General features: G+C 44.0%; 1 long non-coding RNA gene across 1 annotated transcript; it reads left to right on the top strand.

Moving 5' to 3' along the window:
• The first annotated feature begins 3,323 nt into the window (after positions 1-3,323).
• LOC116243746 (uncharacterized) lies at positions 3,324-4,667 on the top strand. The gene is made up of 3 exons (XR_004170046.1): positions 3,324-3,441; positions 3,580-3,668; positions 4,545-4,667. It is a non-coding gene; the product is annotated as an uncharacterized LOC116243746 (long non-coding RNA).
• The last annotated feature ends 2,566 nt before the right edge of the window (positions 4,668-7,233 follow it).

Below are 7,233 nucleotides of genomic sequence, written 5' to 3'. Positions count from 1 at the left end.
AAACCAGATGATCTAATGGTCCCGTTGGCCTTAAAATTCTCTTAAACAATGAAACATGGGTTTCATTAATGCAGTCAGACATTTGGAAGAGTGAAATATGAGCTGTGCATATTCTAATAATATATCTTTCAGATTTCTATGGCATTTGTCCATCTTTTTGCCAGACTGCAGTTTGTGAAGCAAAATAATGCCCAGATCTCTCCTTTGGAAATGAACTCCTCCAGAGCCAGCTGTGCCTGTTGCAGGGCAGATCTGGGTATCCTCTTGCAGACCATTTGGCATACAAAAGCAAGTCTCTGTGGGACATCATTCTCCATTTCCCCACAGAACTCCCATTGCTTGTGATATGCATTGCATCAAAAATCCCTCAAGCCATCTTCCATTGCAAAGCTTTCTTTCCTCTCTGCATTGGTCAGCTCTGACTTCAAGACCAGATGACTCCTTATATTCGAATCCCAACGTGTCTGCTTGCTTCTAAGAAGGAGCTCTGGCTTCTCCAACATCCCTCTGCAGAACAAGGGAAGGGAAGGAGAAAATGTGGCTGCAGCTTGGCACACACAGGGTTAAGCAGGAAGGCGCTCAGCAGTGAGTGCCACCAGCAACAGATGGCAGCAGGGGACATTGCAGCGTCACCTCGGGGCTGCAAGCAGCCACATCCGCATGAATCAGGCTGCTTCGTCCAACTCCATCCTCTCCTGACATCCCCTCTTAATGCCTGTGGATGTTCACAGCCGCTTCGGAGGGCGTTCCAGCATCCCAGAGTCGTGCAATTTGTGTAAAAGACCGAGGGAAAAACAAAAAGGCTCAGAAAGGATCTCATTGCAGGAATCCACCCCCCTGCCCAGGCTGTGATTACAGACAATACCTTCCCTATTTCTCAAAGGGGAATGATATATCCTTCCCAAGTGAAGCCCATGGCGGCCGTCCTGCTTGTGGCCGCGCTGGGTATGCAGTGATGTCATTTCAGAGAAGGACTCAAGGATTAACTTCAGTATGGGGGGGGGGGGGGAGGGGGCTCAGCTGTTTTGGTGCTTTTTAAACTTTGCCTTCATTTCCTGTTTGTGGTGTTTGGTTTTTTTTTGTTTTTTTTGTTTTTTTTTTTTTTTTTAATTGCATTCAATATTCACCCAGAGATGTTTCCAAACCCCATCCCTCCCGCTGCTCCCCTCACTCCCCCAGTCCCAGTTGTCCCATTGGCTCCGAGCATTGGATCCTTACTGGGAAATGGGCAGGTCATGAGGTTTACTGTCAGCCACAGAGACCTCTTTGGCCATCGCGTGAATCACCCTGGGGAGAGTCTCATTTTCTGTACCACCTCCTGAAATGTCAGGGAAAAATAAAACCCACTGTGTGACTGCAATGAGGCATATTCTGGTCCTGTTTATTTTGTAGGCAAACAGCCACTACCAGCAAGCAGCGTTCGCTATAGGTTCCAAAAATCTCCTTTACCAAGGATATTGTATGTGGAGGAGAACTGCCAAATTCTCCAAGCTGGAATGTCTGTTTTCCAGGGAACAGGGTTTTTTGGCAAGTCCTGGGCAATCCAAGTTCAGATGGCAACCAAGTTTGAAAGCAATAGAAAGTCCCCAGGTGCATGGGATGGGTGACACTGCTGCACCAGGAGGAATCAGACATAAAGCAAATCTCGAATCTGTGGCCCCCCGCTCATGAATGTTATCCTGAAGTCAAAACCGTCCCCACCTTGGCCCCATGCCCAAAGCCCCTTTTGGCTTATCAATTAGCCAAGGCAGTCAATCAACGCCTGGAGTTTCCATCTCCGAGGATGGGCTGCAGGAAGCCTGAATCTGTCACTTCTTTCCTCTGCCTCGTTAGATCCTGTGTTTCACAGGATGCTGAAATCAAGGCACCGTGTGCTTGCGGACAGATAAATCAGTTCAGACCACCACATAATGGAAATCAAACACAGGCTCCTAGCTGTGTGTCTTATACGTTTGCATGCTCCATTCTTCATCAGGCAAGTGCAATAATTCAGATGATGCTTTAAAAAATCATCAACTCGCTCTTTAAAAGGCCTCTTGAGTGCGAGACTTTTGTAATGAATGCAGCTTGCTGAGTTGTAGCTCTGTGGTCTGATCAATAGGACAAACTTTGAATTGGGATAGCAGGATAAGGCATTTCCCACCTCACCAAAGAAGCCCGCAGAGCTTTGACTGAAACATTTCAGCAGCTGTAGGCTCAATTTCTAAATATAGGATTCAATGTTAGCCACCAAAACCCACCTGCAACTTTCAGACAAGAGCTGGCCTGATTTTCAGAATGTTAGATGACTTTGGGTATATTTAGTTAATGTTGGTACATGAAGCTGAGGTTTGTTTGGGTGAACTCAATTTCATCAGCTGAACCCAAATGAAACGATTTCATTGCTCCAGGTCTGAACAAAATATCAACACCAGCGACCCATTTCTGATGGTGGCCCATAAGGGATGTATAAGAAAACACTAAGAATAGGGCAAACGGCTAATATTTTCTCCTTGAATCCTCTCATAGCCTCCAAAATCACTGCTTGTATGTGGTTCCGTGTGTTCAGCCTCCTTCTGTTGGTCTGACCTCGTAGTTGGGGCTCTCTGCTCTCCTCTCCACGATTTCAGAGGCGTTGCTCCGTGTGCTGCTATCAGGAGCAGAGATCTGTGCTGCGGTCTCTCCATGAGCTCATCGACACATTTGCACTTATGTTACCGGATTACTTAAACACAGTAAGTTAATCAGCAAAGTGTCAGCTCTCACACAGGGGAATGACAATTGCAATAGTAATTTTGCAGGTATTTTTCATCTTCAAGAAGCCAAGTTATTTTTAAAGCAGCGACATCAAGGGGATGTTTGTCTAAAAAATTTGAACTGAAGGAGCTGCCCGTTTGGACACTTTATGTTTCCTTTTAAGTCCAGATCAATTTTTTTTTTTTTTTTTTTTTTTTTTTCTCTCTTTCAGGCTGTTTTCTGTGCTAGCTGTTGCTGTGTAACTCCTTTTCCTCTTCCCCATAAATGCTGGGTACCTTATAGACCAATAAGCCACAATTGGGAATGCATTCAGAGACCATTAGTACAGGAAGCCGGGTCAAATCCAAAAAAACCATGAACCAGTAAGTTTGAAAACACCGTATGAATGGTCTTTTCATAGCTTTGCTTTCAGGTGGAGTTTGTTTTTGGATTAAAGGAGTTTATTCAGGTATTCACAAATATCCAAGCTCTCTGAACTGGCTGGAATGTGGAAACCTCCAAGTCATAATCAATTGCCTTAAAAGGGATTGGCATGTTCTAACCAGGGAATAGAGGGATGAAAGAGTCATAATTAGGTGCCACGCCTTCAAAATGGGATGAAAGACCAAAAACATCCTCAAAGGCGAAAGCAAAATGAAAATCTCAGATCACCTCTCTCTTTATTTGTGATCAAGACTTTCTAAAAGTACCCGTTACAGATACCTTGTGTGTACTGAAATCCCACATCATTGGTTTTTTTTTTTATTTGTTTGTTTTTTCCCCTTTGCACATTTGGCTGGGGAATTAAGAGGAAAAGAAAAGCACAACTGAGAAGTGACAGAGCCTTGTTCTCTTCCATCTTAGGTGCTGAAATAATGGGGAATGCTGCATCATGAATAGTAGAAAATACCCAGGATGGGAGCTGATGGTTGAGCTGTGATGCCATTCTAAAGGTAATGGCTTTAAGGTTTAGCTTGGATATTAGGAAAAATTTATTTTCTGAAAGGGTGGGGAGGCATTGGCACAGCTGCCCAGGGAGGTGGGGGAGTCACGATCCCTGGAGGTGTTCAGGAACATGGAGATGTGGCACTGACAGACGTGGTCATGGTAGGGATGGGTTACAATTGGACTTCATGACCTTCGCAGTCTTTTCCAACCTTTATGATTCTATGATTTCGAGCACAAACTGCATCTTCCTTTCTTTGGGGTTAATCCAGGTCGTTTGTGGAGACGCAATTTTCAACAGAGCTGCTAACCATTGTCTCCACGAAGCAGCTGAAAATGGGGGGTTAGAATATGTTTGCATGGCTGTGAGCTGTACGCAGAGAAGTCTGATCTTTCAGCGCTATTTGGGATCAGCTTATTGCAAACTTCAGCTGCTTCGTGCTGTTGTTAATTGGAGGCTATTGTTTCCCAGCTCAGTGTTAAAAGAAATGGAAGGTTATTGGGAACTGGCAAGTTTTCTGGAAATAAGTGAAACCTCCTTCCTTTCTCATTCTGAGCACAGACTGTATGGCACGGCTATACACATGCATTACAAACAGCAAATATACAAGAGGAAAATCTGCGTTTTATACATCCTGAAGCACTTGAATCTCTGGGTTCTTTGTATTTAGGGAAACATTCAGTGTGGCTTTAGACATCCTTCACAGTAAAATCCATTCCCAACTTCATAATACAGCAGCAAATATTTGGCACTTACAGGTATCTTAACTATCTTTTTTTTTTTTCCCTTTTGCGGTCCCAGCCATCTCACATCTCACATAGATTCTGCTGAACCTTGTTCCCTCAAAGCACTTGCATAAACTGTGTCTTTTTCCCTTCTGCAGGTGCACAGCCACTCGTGGAAGAGTTTCTGGATTGAAGCACAGCCCTGAAATTGGCTTTAAATGTGGTCTGACATTGGCAAGTGAGCAAGATTTGGAAGAATGTTCTTGTTGAAATTAATACAACAGAACAGAACTTGTGCTTTCTTGTGCAAAAGTTTGTTCTATAAAATGCTGACCCAAAGTCCGTTTGAAACCAACGATAGTTATTGTCATGTCAACATGTTTTGAGGGGCAGCTGGCCAACAGTTTTTGATGGAGCAATTTTCCATCCACAGTGGAATGTTGTCTGAATTATGTATGAAACACAGTAATTGGAGAGAAGCTTACACAACTTACAAAAAGGTGAGATGAGGAGTGCTGCCTTCCTAATTTCTTTTTAATAACAACTAGTCATTTTAATTTAGTGCCACAGAATGTTTCAATTTTTATGTTCTTCCTTTGACTCGTTTGGGTGAAGTAGTCCATAATATTTAAAAGCATATTATTTTCACATTATGTTACAAGTTCCCAGGGCCAGTGCTGGCATGCAGGGTGGAAACTTGTCCCTTCCACTCCTCTCCATCCTTTGCAGTGGTTTCCATCGGCTTGTTGCTGTTGCAGACAACCCTCCTGCCTCTCTTGCTGGGGCTTTTTAAAAGATTTCTCTTGGAGATGCTCTGCTAAACATTTCCAAGGCCCAGCTGTGGGCTGTAGTGCCAAGCTTGGACACAAGTGCTGCAATCACAGCTGGTCCTGTGCTGGCTGAAGGAGATGCTCTCCCTCCAGATCTGCTGTTGTAGCCACAACAACCATGCATATGTTGGCTTGTTGCTTGTCCCCCTTCTTCCTGCGCCACCACCTTCATCATGGTGCAAGGTCTTACTTTCTATGTCTGCTATTTATCTAGCAGCTTGCTCCTGCTTTATCACTGGGTTTTCCATGCAGTTGGAACTGTGTGTCGTCCAGCATGCATACCCCAAAGTATTCAGCTATCCAGAGACAAGCTGGAAGATGATGAATTCTCAAATCACTTTGCTAGTGATTAAATCTTTCCATATTCTTCCCTGACCTCTTTGCTGCCTTTTAGACTTTTTCTCTCTTAATTTTTTTCCTAATTTTGGGGGGGAAAGCATCTAGTTTTCTGTCCAAACTGTCAGCGACTCTCCAGCTTTCACAGCCCCGTACATTAACCGCTGAGATCATAGCTGTGTTGAAAAGGCTGGGCTCTATTTGGAGGCTGCCTATTTCTGATTTTTGTGTGCTACTAAGTTTAGGAAATGCCTTGCTCAGCCCTTCTAGCCTCGCTGTTACTTCCTTCATGGGTCGGCCGGCCAATACCGCTCTGCCCAGGGAGGTGCGCGTGTTGGCATTTCCTGCTGCACAGGAAGCTCTTATTTCTGAAGCTCTTTTGCTCTCCCAGGAGTTCCAATTTTGGGAGTTGTCACTGTGTTCTGGGGTAATTTTGATTCTCTAACAGCGAGGTGAATTGTCTGGTTGTACAAAGAACTTATTCAAGATAAAAACACCGTGCTTAAATAGCAGCTTAGGTTGGATTAGGGAATAAATGGTGAAAAATAAAGGCATGCATTTTGTCTCAGAAGGAAGTAAAAATAAACTTGGGTGAAGGCTGACTGTGCATTGAAGCTACTCTAATGCTGCTAGCTTTTGCACACCGATAGTGGCTGTACTTGAATGCAAGGGTTGAGTTTGTCCTCATTTCAAGAAGAATTGGCAAAGCAATCATGCTTCATGAAACAGAAAACCAGGAAACCAAACTAAACCTGAAGGGCTGACCAGTCGTCTTCCATAGACTGACGGTACACAGAGAGCTGCAGGAGATTTGAATGAAGCAAAAGAGGGCTACAAGACTCGATGGAAAATGTCCTGACATTAGGCTGCCAACAGGTTTACAACAGCAGGTCAGTGTTCAGTGGGCTTTTGTGATAATCTCAGAATAAAAAAAACAACGAATCAAAGAAAGACTAAGACTCTAAACCACTTAAAGAGGGAGGAGGAGAAGGATTTCTTGTAATTAAAGACCAATCAGACCCCTGGATCTGAATAAAGTGAGTAGATGAAGAAACGAGACAAAAAGCAATTAAGCTCCCCTTGATGACAGACTTGCTTTAACTGCTGAGGAAAAGAAGGGGTTTATTGATTGAAAACAGTTACATTTGAGGGACTTAGTTCTCACCTCTTCTGCCTTGTTACAGTTTGACTCACAGTGGAGCCCTCCATCTGTCATCTCAACAAATCGTAACCAATCTCAAAACTTGGCAGTAGGGAATGCCAGCCCCTTGTGATCAGCACTGCAGCCATAAAAGTCAATGAATGAATAACTGCATGGCTTATGAGTGAATAACGGCATGGTTTGTACATGCATTCTTTTCTGGCATCACTGCATGGGGTGCAAAGGCAGCTGGAGCTGTTTGCAGATGTACAGACATCTCAGAAATCTTGCAGAAAGTTGGTTCAGCAAGTGAGTATTGGATCCTTGAAGGTGGAAAGAGAAGGGAGCTCAGCAAACGGCGCATACACTTCTCATCTTATCAGAGCTGTGCCCTTCTCTGCTCCAAATGTAAATTTCCGTGCAAAGTTGCAGCAAATGGGTGTGCAAACAGCAGGAGACAACTGTAATGTGAAAATAGCCATACAGTTACCTACAGAGCCATTCAGCATTCAGTCCATGTGCTAGCTGGGCAGACGGGGT

This window comes from Phasianus colchicus, chromosome 13, assembly GCF_987193195.1.
Source record: "Phasianus colchicus chromosome 13, bPhaCol1.hap1.1, whole genome shotgun sequence".
In the NCBI taxonomy this organism is placed as follows: Eukaryota; Metazoa; Chordata; class Aves; order Galliformes; family Phasianidae; genus Phasianus; species Phasianus colchicus.
The sequence above is the reverse complement of the archived record's forward strand: the minus strand, read 5'-3'. Positions and strand labels throughout refer to the sequence as shown.